Source organism: Salmo salar, chromosome 04, assembly GCF_965601325.2.
Source record: "Salmo salar chromosome 04, fSalSal1, whole genome shotgun sequence".
In the NCBI taxonomy this organism is placed as follows: Eukaryota; Metazoa; Chordata; class Actinopteri; order Salmoniformes; family Salmonidae; genus Salmo; species Salmo salar.
In genome coordinates, this window is record NC_138294.1 from 8,057,146 (window position 1) to 8,071,513 (window position 14,368).

A 14,368-nucleotide genomic window follows, 5' to 3' on the forward strand; every position below is an offset into this window, starting at 1 on the left:
ATAATAGTCCTACGTCCTATCAACATGCTCAAACTGAGGATGGAGATACACAGTTCCTGTATGGGGTCAGCGATGCCTGAGGCAAGGGAGGCAAACTTGGTGTTCATGACATTAACCTCACAGCTGACAAGTCAAAGTCTCTCTTCAAATTTTCTCCCACTTAAGAAAACAACAAGATGTTGCTGCCAAGTCACACAGCAATAATTCAACTCATGTGTACTTGCTGGAGCTCTCTGTACGTAAATACAGACATATCAAGTCGTATCAACACCATCCAGTCACGACAGATACTGTACTGGCCTAATTAATAGGCTGCCTGACTACTACATTTACTGAAAGCATCAACGAGACGTTTACCTAGAAAACATGGCAAAGTTAACATTCAGGTGACACATTCAAGCTGACTAAATTGACAGTCCAAACATCATAAAAAAGAAACGGATGCCTCAGAGAGAGAGAGATAGAGGAGAAGAAAGAAATATATATTATTTTTTTAAAGTTCCAGAACAAATCACACCTATACCGCCCTCCAAAAACAACATCATCCCCAACAACATGTCAGACACCCCAACTAAACACCATCACCCCAACACTGTCAGACACCCCACCTAAACACCATCACCCCAACACTGTCAGACACCCCACCTAAACACCATCACCCCAACACTGTCAGACACCCCAAATAACACCATCACCCCAACACTGTCAGACACCCCAAATAACACCATCACCCCAACACTGTCAGACACCCCACCTAAACACCATCACCCCAACACTGTCAGACACCCCAAATAACACCATCACCCCAACACTGTCAGACACCCCAAATAACACCATCACCCCAACACTGTCAGACACCCCAAATAACACCATCACCCCAACACTGTCAGACACCCCAACTCAACACCATCACCCCAATACTGTCAGACACCCCAAATAACACCATCACCACAACACTGTCAGACACCCCAAATAACACCATCACCCCAACACTGTCAGACACCCCAACTAAACACCATCACCCCAACACTGTCAGACACCCCAACTCAACACCATCACCCCAACACTGTCAGACACCCCAACTCAACACCATCACCCCAACACTGTCAGACACCCCAACTCAACACCATCACCCCAACACTGTCAGACACCCCAACTCAACACCATCACCCCAACACTGTCAGACACCCCAACTCAACACCATCACCCCAACACTGTCAGACACTCCAAATAAACACCATCACCCCCAACACCATGAGAGAGATTGTTATTTCACTGCTGCTCTTTAATTATTTGTTACTTTTATCTCTCATTCTTATCTGTATTTTTTTTAACTGGATTGTTGGTTATGGGCTCATAAGTAAGCATTTCACTGTAAGGTCTACACCTGATGTATTTGGCGCATGTGACAAATTAAGTTTGATTTGATTTGATGCCCCAACTACGGCTCTGCATGTTCCCTGCTGTTCAAGAATGAAACTTAACCTGTTTTTAGGTGCTTTATGATACTTGTAAAAAATGTAAGAGCTCTGCTCTGGCCTGGTTTAACAAGTATGTGGTAGTAAATTCTTGTTGGACAAGCCTATACCAGTAGATTAACCATTTATTCAGATCAATGCTCTCAGACTCTAGTGAGGAACGGTGGGGCTGACTAACATCATCCATGTACACACGCTAACTAGAGTTTACATTACATTCATTTTCACACAGTTACTAATTTCAAGAAATACAAAATAACCATTTAATTAATACTTTAATTGAAAATGTATTTAATACAAAATACTTAATCTAATAAAACACTTTACCAACAAGGATCAAGTTGTACAGAACATATCCCCATATTGAGAAAAAGTGACATATCACAAGACCATTACGTATACATTATTGTAGCTCAATTAACTTAACGTTCAATATGAAATAAAGTGTAGGTAGGCTAAAAGTCTACCCTAACCACTGATATGGGGTCAGATCTTATTTTCACCCCCCTAATGGCTCATGTTATAGGATTTCCCAGACAGATAATTAAGCCTTTAACTAGACTAAAAAGCATGTTCATTGGATAATGTCCTCTTTCCATGCTGTCTCTATCCTGTCCAATAAACAACACATATAAAATAAGTTGGACTGGAAAACAGAGACTCTACCATCCTTTTCCTCCACCTCCTACTCCTCTTCCTCTATCTCCAACTTTTTTTTCATCTCTCTGGCGCCTCCCTGTGACTTCACCTAGAACACATCCCACCTCTCAGGCAGCCAGCCCTTACTGAACATCAGCTGAGCCAGCCAGGAGAAGCCCAAGATGGCAGGAAGCTTGGCCCCATTGATGTACTGGGCCGTATGCACTACCCTCTGTAGGGCCTTGCAGTCGGAGGCCGAAGCAGTTGCCATACCAGGCAGTGATGCAACCCGTCAGGATGCTCTCGGTGGTGCAGCTTTTAAACCTTTTGAGGATCCAGGCCAAATCTTTTCAGTCTCCTGAGCAGGTTTTGCCGTGCCCTCTTCACGACTGTCTTGGTGTGCTTGAACCATGCTAGTTTGTTGGTGATGTAGACGCCAAGGAACTTGAAGCTCTCAAGCTGCTCCGCTACAGCCCCGTCGATGAGAATATTACCTAATGTAGAATGTCAGCCCTTCATGTGTAGCAATGACTTGCAACTGAAACCATCCTTCGTTTGAACAGCAATATTCTATTTAACAGAAGAGGATGATGTCACCTGGTATGGCCTCCTGAGATTTGAATACTCCTCTGAACGGTTCAGATTTTACTGTCCTTGGTTCTCCGTAAAAACAGAAAGTATTTTCTAGTATGTACCGGTATCAACTGGGCTACCCTGCCATGTAACAACTTGGAAATCTGTATATTTCCAACACGATTGATGTAATGAGGGAGAAAAATTCTAAAATACTTTAACTTTTTTTGCGCAGCAAGTAGGCTTTTAGCAAACGTACTAGGCACTCATAGTAAGCATTTCCTTTAGGCTAGTCATTCGTGTGTACCAAATGTTTTTTAAAATTCGCCGACAGCCTCGGGCTGTGCCCCAGGGCCAGATCTTCACACACACGCACACGCACACACACACACACACACACACACACACACACACACACACACACACACACACACACACACACACACACACACACACACACACACACACACACACACACACACACACACACACACACACACACACACACACACACAGCTAGGATGGAGTGACACAGTGTGGGGCTTAAAGACACACAGAGCATCACCATAATCTCTAGGCCTTGCCGTGTTCAAGAAGACACCCCACTTGACCGTAGCTCACTCGGTCTGACCACAGGGACCATGTAAAAAAAGTGGTCTCATCAATGTGATTGTTTTTAATGGGAAAAGAGAGAATTTGACTATGACCTGACAGTATGGGAGTAGTTGGGGGAGTGTTTTCTATAAATAGAATGTATTTGACTACAAGGCTGACAAGCAAAGTAGGGGCCTCATCTATGTGAGCATTCTTAAACTGAAAAACACAGAGTTTGACCATGTGCTGACAGCATGGGACGAGTTGGGGGAGTGTTTTAATGAGAAGAGTGATTTTTTTCTAATAGACTGCATTTCACTTTGTGCTGACAAGCAGAGGAGGAGTGCAGGGAGTGGCAAAGAGGAGATTCTAGAGTGGTGAGGAGTGGTCTCGTGTGTTTATAAGTATCAATTAAGCAGCCTGAAGCATTGTACTTTCTGTATTGCTGAAGGGATTGTGTTAAGGTTTTTATTTACTGTTATTTCACTTTTCAATAGTATAGAATAGTATAGAATAGTATCGAATAGTATAGATGGCTCCAGTGTGCTCATGTCCACTTTGCTATAAGGTTGGGATTGGCTTCAGTCAGCACCTTAGGTATGTACACAATGTGAGGAACAGTGAAGAGAGGATGCTCCTTTGTAATTGGCAGTCGGGCCGTGTCAATGTCAGGCAGGAGCAGTGTCCAGTGACAGGATGCTCCACACATCTCAGCAGACTAGACCAGCAAATAAACTCCGACACAGAGCTCAACAGAGCACAGAGGAGACAGGTTTTAGAGGACCTTGGGAGACGGCTGACGATGGAGAGGCTGGAGACGTTGAGGGCATCGATCCCTGCCATTCCACTGGCGACCGATTTGGATATTGTGGAGACTGTAAGGAAATAAGAGGAGGAGGAGGAAATGGACTGCAAAGATGATTCCTGCCACTGCCATGCACCAATCCTGAGACTGATAAAAGCTGTGCAAGAGAGGGATGAGGCACTGACAATGAGAAGTGAGACCAATCAATCCATTAAAGAGGACAACCTGAAGTTGATCTCTGAGCTGCATAGAGTGAGGAAGAAGTACCAGCTGCTGAAAAGGCAGATGGGGATTGTCAGGGTGAGTCCGGCAAAGAAGGCCCTCAACTTTCAGGCAGAGGCAGACACAGACACAAAGCAAGAGGAGCTGCAGCAGGACCAAGCGACAGGTTCAGGGGACCAGAGAGAGGAGCCTACAGTGTCCGGATCTAGCTGCAAACTCATCTTCTAGCTCATAGCTCTGCACTGAGTAAGTACTGTTTCTTTAAATAGTGGCAAGAGTTTGTGTTTGAAAAGAATATGATAAACCGCCTGACTGATTCATGTAGCCTCATGAGATTGTAATTCTAGCCTAAAATGTTATGTTTTTTTGATTAGGTGTGTTTATCGAGGGATTCAGGAAGACCTGTGAGCACCCCAATCCAAATTATAAGCTGAGGGAATATTGTGCCTCAAAGGTCAATAGGGTGACGCCATTTTTGAACTACGTGGCCAAGAATGAGACCTACCAGTCCTCTCTCATTTTCCTGACAGACCATGACAAAATAAGGCAGTAAGCAGAGTTCTTTCTTTCTCTTTAGTCTCATAAGCTTTAATTAACAATACAGTATTTGATTGTATGATTTGTGTGTGTGTGTGTGTGTGTGTGTGTGTGTGTGTGTGTGTGTGTGTGTGTGTGTGTGTGTGTGTGTGTGTGTGTGTGTGTGTGTGTGTGTGTGTGTGTGTGTGTGTGTGTGTGTGTGTGTGTTTTATTTTTAGATGGGTTCAATTCCTCCAGAAAAACAAGGCAATCACCACAGTCAACCACTACACCTTGACTATTGGTGCATTTCTTAAATATACCGAGGAGACCCCTCCACCTGGCTGCCGGCTGTCCATAAACCAATGGAAGGAGATCAACCGGTTGATGAAGGGCATTAACAAGTCCATGAGACGACCAGTTTCCCTTCACCAGGTAAAGGTGAAAGACAACAAGGAAGGCAAGGTGGTGTCCAAAAAGAGCCTGCTGGAGTGCCAGTCTCTTGCCAAGTCAAAAATCCCTCAAGTGCTGAGTAAGTTTCTCAATCTGTGATGTCACTGTTTTTACACACTTATAGACATCAGAGATGTATAGAGTGCATTATGGAGTGGGATTATGAAGCTGACTTTTTTTATTTTCATGTTCCCACAGAAACATTGGAAGAAACAAGGACACAGAGGAATCAGTACCGGTTTTATGGGTACCTGTGTGCCTACTTTACCTTCATATACGGCCACAGACCAGGCCTGTATAAAAACATGTTGGTGAAAGAGGTGGAGGAGGCAAAATGTGACCAGTCTGGGGTGTATCTGATCAATGTAAGTCTATAAAATACAGCTGGCTGTGTTTATTTGTTTCTTTGCTTGGTTGGTTATTTTTGGAAACAATTGCAGTCGCCAGAGCATAATGTGTATTTTTGTGTGTTTTTTTTCTGTTCAATTTCTATTAGGTGGGGGAGATGGGTCTGCCCGGAAGTCCTTCCTTCACTGAACCTCCATTGTCACTCATGTAGGTCAGATTAGATAGGAATCTAATTATTGTAAGATCCTATTACACTGAAGTAATATCAATAATATCATATCTTTGTGTGTGTGTGTGTGTGTGTGTGTGTGTCTTACAGGTAAAAAACATGCTCCCGAAGATTGACAGGGAAAGGATGGCCAACTTCATGTGCATCCAGACGGCAGACAAATTTTATGCCATCAATTTAAATTAATCTCAAGCCAATGAAACCAGGGAACTCTTTGAGGCTGCACTGAAGGGGGAAGATACCACAGTCGCTGCAGAGAACCAGCCCTCCACCTCAGGAAAAAGAAAGCAGAAGGTGAGAGAGGACGCCTCCCTCTCCAAGGGGAGCACCCCCCCTGAAGAGACCATGGTGATGTACCAGGAGTCTGGCACGTGCGCCGGTGGCTCGGAGGAGGAGGAAGAGGATGAAGATGAGGAACAGACGGCCAGACAACCTCCAGTAAGATCAGCTATTCTGACAGGACACATTTGATAGTCAAAATGTACTTGTAAACTATGTAACAGTCAAGTGTGTATTTTGAGATATATCTAATTTCTTGTGTTTGCTCTGTCAGAAGACACCCTCCAAGGTGAACAAGCCTCAGCTGGAACTTACCCCAAAGAGAAAGCAGACGATCCTCAGCTGCCGCATGGTGGTGGCCGTCAGCCTCCTGCTAGTCTCACCCCTCAAAGTGAAAAGCAAGTCGGTCCTCAACTCACCCATTGTCACATTGCAAGGCATGCATCAGCTGAATTCAAACAGAGTCAGACTCAAAAAAGCCATTGCCTTAAAACCTGTTAGGGCTAGGGGTCAGTATTTACATGGTCGGATAAAAAACGTACCCGATTTAATCTGGTTATTACTACTGCCCAGAAACTAGAATATGCATATAATTATTGGCTTTGGATAGCAAACACCCTAAAGTTTCTAAAACTGTTTCAATGGTGTCTGTGAGTATAACAGAACTCAAATGGCAGGCAAAAACCTGAGAAAATTCCAAACAGTAAGTACCGTCTCTGACCATTCCTTGGGCTTCTTGGCTCTGTTTAAAGAAAATTTAGGATCTTTGCTGTAACGTGACACTTCCTACGGCTCCCATAGGCTCTCAGAACCCGGGAAAAAGCTGAATGGTGTAATTCCAGCCGCTGGCTGAAAAACTTTAGCGTGTTTGGATGGTGGTCGATCAGAGGGCCATTAGACTGAGGCTCGTGCACGAGGGGATCCCATGCTTTTACTTTCTCTCTCTTTGAACGTAAACACGCTTTCCCGGTCGAAATATTATCGCTTTTTTACGAGAAAAATTGCATAAATATTGATTTTAAACAGCGGTTGACATGCTTCGAAGTACGGTAATGGAATATTTAGAATTTTTTTGTCACGAAATGCGTCGGGCGCGTAACCCTTATTTACCCTTTCGGATAGTGTCTTGAACGCACGAACAAAACGCCGCTATTTGGATATAACTATGGATTATTTGGGACCAAACCAACATTTGTTATTGAAGTAGAAGTCCTGGGAGTGCATTCTGACGAAGAACAGCAAAGGTAATAACATTTTTCTTATAGTAAATCTGACTTTGGTGAGTGCTAAACTTGCTGGGTGTCTAAATAGCTAGCCCTGTGATGCCGGGCTATCTACTTAGAATATTGCAAAATGTGCTTTCACCGAAAAGCTATTTTAAAATCGGACATATTGAGTGCATAGAGGAGTTCTGTATCTATAATTCTTAAAATAATTGTTATGCTTTTTGTGAACGTTTATCGTGAGTAATTTAGTAAATTTTTAGTAAATTCACCGGAAGTTTGCGGGGGGTATGCTAGTTCTGAACGTCACATGCTAATGTAAAAAGCTGGTTATTGATATAAATATGAACTTGATTGAACAAAATATGCATGTATTGTATAACATAATGTCCTAGGGTTGTCATCTGATGAAGATCATCAAAGGTTAGTGCTGCATTTAGCTGTGGTTTGGGTTTATGTGACATTATATGCTTGAAAAATGGGTGTCTGATTATTTCTGGCTGGGTACTCTGCTGACATAATCTAATGTTTTGCTTTCGTTGTAAAGCCTTTTTGAAATCGGACAGTGTGGTTAGATTAACGAGAGTCTTGTCTTTAAAATGGTGTAAAATAGTCATATGTTTGAGAAATTGAAGTAATAGCATTTCTAAGGTATTTGAAAATCGCGCCACGGGATTCCACTGGCTGTTGAGTAGGTGGGACGATTTCGTCCCACATACCCTAGAGAGGTTAAATTGTCGAACACACCTTTCTAGGTTCTTCCAATTAAATGTGACAATTTAAACTTTGCATATTAACCTGGATGAAGCAACCTCTCAGGTAATTCAAGTTTAATACCCAGATAGCCTACACAGGTAGGACTAATCATTGGCATTGATTAATTAATTCAATTTGCTTTTGCAAATTCATTCACGTCCAACTTCCACATTACTGGTACAGTACTGATGGTTCGTCAACATCTATAAATAGATTAAACTTGTCTTTGCAGCCTCCAATGAATTCCAAACCCAAACATTGAAAAAAATAGGAAAAACATTTTTCCTCTAAATGTTTCTAATAATGTGCAAGCTATCAAAGGTGGTCACCACTCCTTTGCTAATTAGTGAACCTCCAGCCATAAAAGGATTGATTTCTGACCTCAGCAGCGATACCAACCCTAATTATGCCATTAGTGGAAAAGCAGACAACACTTTCCAAAATCAACCATCGGGCGCACACCTCGTAAAGGTTCTCTCCAGTCTAGCCCTGATGTCTTGCCATCCGAGATTGGCATCTGTCCAATACCGCAGTGCACAGCTGAAGCACGAGCAGGTAACGGTAGACATAAAGGGACCGGTGGAGAGAACCGGGAAACTAGTGACAAATGCAGAAAAGTGAAAAATTCTGCTAGCTATGGAACTGCATTTGAAATCTGAACAATTAAATGTAATTGCAAAAACGTATGACGATGAACAAGCACAAGCTCTTCAACAAAATCGTTTTCTACAGGAACAAAATCATATGCTACAGGAACAACTCGATTTAGCCAAAACTAAATACGATGATGTCCATGCCAAACTTGATAAATCTGAAGAGTTATCTACAAACAGGAGCGCTCAACTTGACAACATGCATGCTGTTTTGTTGAATGTTACTCAAAATAACACGGTTCTCCTCAAAGCGCTGCAGACCAAAGACAATCAGTAATGAACACAATGACAAAGTTGGATGACAAATCAGCAGAACTTATTGAAGTCGCTGACCAAATGAATGATGAGAGAACTCAGGTGATGAGGATGGAAATATTGATTTCTAAGCAAGCGGAGGAAATCTCATCACTGAATCTCTCGCTCCGTACTCAAGACTGCTATCTGCAAACCATGACAGATAAGTTTGAGACCGAAAGGAGCAGGTGTGACACTCACGTGTCCAAAATCGGTACTCTAAGCGCTCAAGTGGACTCTGCAATGCAGCAGAATACCACCCTTAGGTACCATCTGGAGGAAATCCAAGCAACCGGAGCCCTGTACTCACAGGAGTAAAGACAATAGGTTTCAGACTTTCCTCCCTCATGTGTCCCTCAGTCTTCTCCTCTTGGCCCTTCGGCACTGAGTAATATGGCGCCTCTTGGCCAACAACAACAAGGCTTGGCTTCTCCTCTTGGCCTTTCGGCCCCAATCTCTCCACAGGATGAAGCCAACCCTCCCCGCCCGCTTGGCGCGGAATACCTTGACAAACTCGTCAAGAATTTCCCCACCTTTGACCCCCTTCCAGGTCAGCCAAACGATACTGAGACGTTCCTAGCTGACATAGAGGACACGTTGGATGGCTACCCGAACGCTACGGGTTCTGACAGGGTTTACCTGTTGAAGCAAACGTCGAATAGACACGTGACGAGGTTCATTCGTCTACAACAGCAACACGTGCTAAATGACTACGCTAAACTTGCCACAGCTTTGAAATTAGAATTCAGTGGTTCTGCGACTCGCAAACACAATAGCTCACTGGCTAACACTGTCAAACAAGCTCGGAACGAACACCCACAAGCTTACTATAATAGGCTTCGTTCAGCTTACTTTGGCCTACTCACTGAAGCAGGAATGGAAGAGCTGTTACCATTCAAACAAATGTTTCTGTTGAACATGTATCAAACCTTCATTACCTACTTGGGCCCTGCCGCCCACGTTGGCTTGCCTATCTTACAACTCAGAGAGCTTGCAAGCACAGTTTTTGAGGCAGCAAAAGTTCACAACGCTAAGAGCACTGACCACTCGGTTTTGAAGTTTGACCAGGAGCACTCACTCCAGTTAGAGGGTGCATTATCAGGTATTGGAGCGTCGAGAGATGACGCACAATAACAGTTTATAACACGAAACCATGGTTCCAATAACCTCCGCGGTCGAAATAACTGTAAAGTACGTAGCCATCAACATGACTACCGCTACAATCGACCTGTTCGCTATGTTCCTGCACCCAACCCACAAAAAGTGTCAGAGCACAAGGGTAACAAAGGGTTGAAGGACGATCAAAACGCAGACCAATGTTCTCCAGAAGTCCCACTACAGGAAGAACTAAAACGAGAACAATTAGAGAAAAGGGTAAAAGATAAGTCACAAGGACTAGATGGGGAATTACCGGACACCAGCTCCGCAGGAATTAACACCCATAGCAAGGACGTTAAGTGTTCCCTTTATTTTTTTGAGTAGTATATTTTAAAGTTGACAGGAAAGGAGTATGTCACTGCAAAATCAAGGTAGGTCCTACCGAGATTTGAACTCAGAATTCAGAGTCCTTAGTGCTAACCATTACACCATAGAACCCATATAGAGTAATTATTGAAGTGTTCAGATTTTCCTGTCATTTGTTCACCGGAGAAACAGCTAGAGACAAGATTGTCGGTAGGCCAAGTGAGTTATTCAGCACAAGAGCTAGGAAGGTTCTACCGAAATTTGAACTCTGATCACTTGATTCAAAGTCCAAAGTGCTAACCATTACACCATAGAACCATATTGTAAAACCATTTGGGAATTGTACAGAAAAAAAAAAGCCTTTTAATTAGCAAATGTGGACTGTCGTTCCTTCACGTGTTGCAAATACTTTCAACAATCGTTGGACAGCTATATTCCAGTTCCATGAGGCAGATTAATTCACATGGTAGGTCCTAACGAGATTTGAACTCAGATTGCAAGATTCAGAGTCCTGAGTGATAACCTTTACAGCACAGAACCCTGTACTCAATACTCTGTGATGGGTTCAGATTTTACTGTCCTTGGTTCACCAGAAAAACAGAGAAAATATTTTCTGGACAGAAACGGTATCACCTGGGCTATCCTACCATGTAACATCTTGAAGAAAAAAAATCATAATTATTTTCAGTTCATTGGGGGGCAGCATGTTTTCAATAAATAAATGTGCTAGGAATTCATATTAAGAATTTCCTGCAGGCTAGCCATTCGTGTGTACCAAAGACTGCTTATCGACTCCCACCCACTTGTTTCTTTCACACAAGGCTATTTTAAAGTTGACAGGAGAGGAGTATGTCACTGCAAAATCAAGGTAGGTCCTACCTAGATTTGAACTCGGATCGCAGGATTCAGAGTCCTGAGTGCTAACCATTACACCATAGAACCCCATATGGAGTAATTATTGAAGTGTTCAGATTTTCCTGTCATTTGTTCACCGGATAAACAGCTAGAAATGAGATTATTGGTAGGCCACGTGAATAATTCAGCACAAAAGCCAGAAAGGTTCTAACGAGATTTGAATTCAGATCACTGGATTCAAAGTCCCGAGTGCTAACCATTACACCATAGAACCATATTATACATCATTTTTGGGAATTGTACAGAAAAAAAATTACGCGTTTTAATTAGCAAATGTGGACTGTCGTTCCTATCACGTGTTGCAAATACTTTCAACAATCGTTGGACAGCTATATTCCAGTTCCACGAGGCAGATTAATTCACATGGTAGGTCCTACTGAGATTTGAACTCAGATTGCAAGATCCAGAGTGATAACCTTTACAGCATAGAATGCTGGTTCAGATTTTACTGTCCTTGGTTCACAGGAAAAACAGAGAAAATATTTTCTGGACAGAAACGGTATCACCTGGGCTACCCTACCATGTAACATCTTGAAAAAAATCTGAATTATTTTCAGTTCATTGGGGGGCAGCAAGTTTTCAATTAATAAATGTACTAGGCATTCATATTAAAAATATCCTGCAGGCTGGCCATTCATGCGTACCAAAGACTGCTTATCGACTCCCACCCACTTGTTTCTTTCACACAAGAGTATTTTAAAGTTGACAGGAGAGGAGTATGTCACTGCAAAATCAAGGTAGGTCCTACCGAGATTTGAACTCGGATCGCAGGATTCAGAGTCCTGAGTGCTAACCATTACACCATAGAACCCCATATAGAGTAATTATTGAAGTGTTCAGATTTTCCTGTCATTTGTTCACCGGATAAACAGGTAGAAATGACATTATTGGTAGGCCACGTGAATAATTCAGCACAAAAGCTAGAAAGGTTCTACCGAGATTTGAACTCGGATCACTGGATTCAAAGTCCAGAGTGCTAACCATTACACCATAGAACCATATTATACATCCATTAGGGAATTGTACAGAAAAAAAATTACGCGTTTTAATTAGCAAATGTGGACTGTCGTTCCTATCACGTGTTGCAAATACTTTCAACAATCGTTGGACAGCTATATTGCAGTTCCACGAGGCAGATTAATTCACATGGTAGGTCCTACCGAGATTTGAACTCAGATTGCAAGATCCAGAGTGATAACCTTTACAGCATAGAATGCTGGTTCAGATTTTACTGTCCATGGTTCACAGGAAAAACAGAGAAAATATTTTCTGGACAGAAACGGTATCACCTGGGTTACCCTACCATGTAACATCTTGAAAAAAATCTTAATTATTTTCAGTTCATTGGGTGGCAGCAAGTTTTCAATTAATAAATGTACTAGGCATTCATATTAAACATTTCCTGCAGGCTGGCCATTCATGCGTACCAAAGACTGCTTATCGACTCCCACCCACTTGTTTCTTTCACACAAGGCTATTTTAAAGTTGACAGGAGAGCAGTATGTCACTGGAGAATGAAGGTAGGTCCTACCGAGATTTGAACTCGGATCGCAGGATTCAGAGTCCTGAGTGCTAACCATTACACCATAGAACCCCATAGTAATTATAGAAGTGTTCAGATTTTCCTGTCATTTGTTCACCGGATAAACAGGTAGAAATGAGATTATTGGTAGGCCACGTGAATAATTCAGCACAAAAGCTAGAAAGGTTCTACCGAGATTTGAACTCGGATCACTGGATTCAAAGTCCAGAGTGCTAACCATTACACCATAGAACCATATTATACATCCATTAGGGAATTGTACAGAAAAAAAATTACGCGTTTTAATTAGCAAATGTGGACTGTCGTTCCTATCACGTGTTGCAAATACTTTCAACAATCGTTGGACAGCTATATTCCAGTTCCACGAGGCAGATTAATTCACATGGTAGGTCCTACCGAGATTTGAACTCAGATTGCAAGATCCAGAGTGATAACCTTTACAGCATAGAATGCTGGTTCAGATTTTACTGTCCTTGGTTCACAGGAAAAACAGAGAAAATATTTTCTGGACAGAAACGGTATCACCTGGGTTACCCTACCATGTAACATCTTGAAAAAAATCTTAATTATTTTCAGTTCATTGGGGGGCAGCAAGTTTTCAATTAATAAATGTACTAGGCATTCATATTAAAAATTTCCTGCAGGCTGGCCATTCATGCGTACCAAAGACTGCTTATCGACTCCCACCCACTTGTTTCTTTCACACAAGAGTATTTTAAAGTTGACAGGAGAGCAGTATGTCACTGGAGAATGAAGGTAGGTCCTACCGAGATTTGAACTCGGATCGCAGGATTCAGAGTCCTGAGTGCTAACCATTACACCATAGAACCCCATAGTAATTATAGAAGTGTTCAGATTTTCCTGTCATTTGTTCACCGGATAAACAGGTAGAAATGAGATTATTGGTAGGCCACGTGAATAATTCAGCACAAAAGCCAGAAAGGTTCTACCGAGGTTTGAAATCGGATCACTGGATTCAAAGTCCAGAGTGCTAACCATTACACCATAGAACCATATTATACATCTATTTGGGAATTGTACAGAAAAAAAATTACGCGTTTTAATTAGCAAATGTGGACTGTCGTTCCTATCACGTGTTGCAAATACTTTCAACAATCGTTGGACAGCTATATTCCAGTTCCACGCGGCAGATTAATTCACATGGTAGGTCCTACCGAGATTTGAACTCAGATTGCAAGATCCAGAGTGATAACCTTTACAGCATAGAATGCTGGTTCAGATTTTACTGTCCTTGGTTCACAGGAAAAACAGAGAAAATATTTTCTGGACAGAAACGGTATCACCTGGGCTACCCTACCATGTAACATCTTGAAAAAAATCTTAATTATTTTCAGTTCATTGGGGGGCAGCAAGTTTTCAATTA

The 14,368-nt window shown here is 42.3% G+C and overlaps 7 non-coding genes across 7 annotated transcripts; all 7 read right to left on the minus strand.

The window, feature by feature from the left end:
- Positions 1-11,396: 11,396 nt before the first annotated feature.
- trnaq-cug (transfer RNA glutamine (anticodon CUG)) lies at positions 11,397-11,468 on the minus strand. The gene has a single exon. It is a non-coding gene; the product is annotated as a tRNA-Gln (tRNA).
- A 712-nt stretch (positions 11,469-12,180) lies between these two features.
- On the minus strand, positions 12,181-12,252 carry trnaq-cug (transfer RNA glutamine (anticodon CUG)). The gene has a single exon. It is a non-coding gene; the product is annotated as a tRNA-Gln (tRNA).
- A 115-nt stretch (positions 12,253-12,367) lies between these two features.
- On the minus strand, positions 12,368-12,439 carry trnaq-uug (transfer RNA glutamine (anticodon UUG)). Its single transcript has one exon. It is a non-coding gene; the product is annotated as a tRNA-Gln (tRNA).
- Positions 12,440-12,963: 524 nt separating this feature from the next.
- Positions 12,964-13,035, minus strand: trnaq-cug (transfer RNA glutamine (anticodon CUG)). Its single transcript has one exon. It is a non-coding gene; the product is annotated as a tRNA-Gln (tRNA).
- Positions 13,036-13,146: 111 nt separating this feature from the next.
- On the minus strand, positions 13,147-13,218 carry trnaq-uug (transfer RNA glutamine (anticodon UUG)). The gene has a single exon. It is a non-coding gene; the product is annotated as a tRNA-Gln (tRNA).
- A 524-nt stretch (positions 13,219-13,742) lies between these two features.
- trnaq-cug (transfer RNA glutamine (anticodon CUG)) lies at positions 13,743-13,814 on the minus strand. The gene has a single exon. It is a non-coding gene; the product is annotated as a tRNA-Gln (tRNA).
- Positions 13,815-13,925: 111 nt separating this feature from the next.
- trnaq-uug (transfer RNA glutamine (anticodon UUG)) lies at positions 13,926-13,997 on the minus strand. Its single transcript has one exon. It is a non-coding gene; the product is annotated as a tRNA-Gln (tRNA).
- Positions 13,998-14,368: the final 371 nt, after the last annotated feature.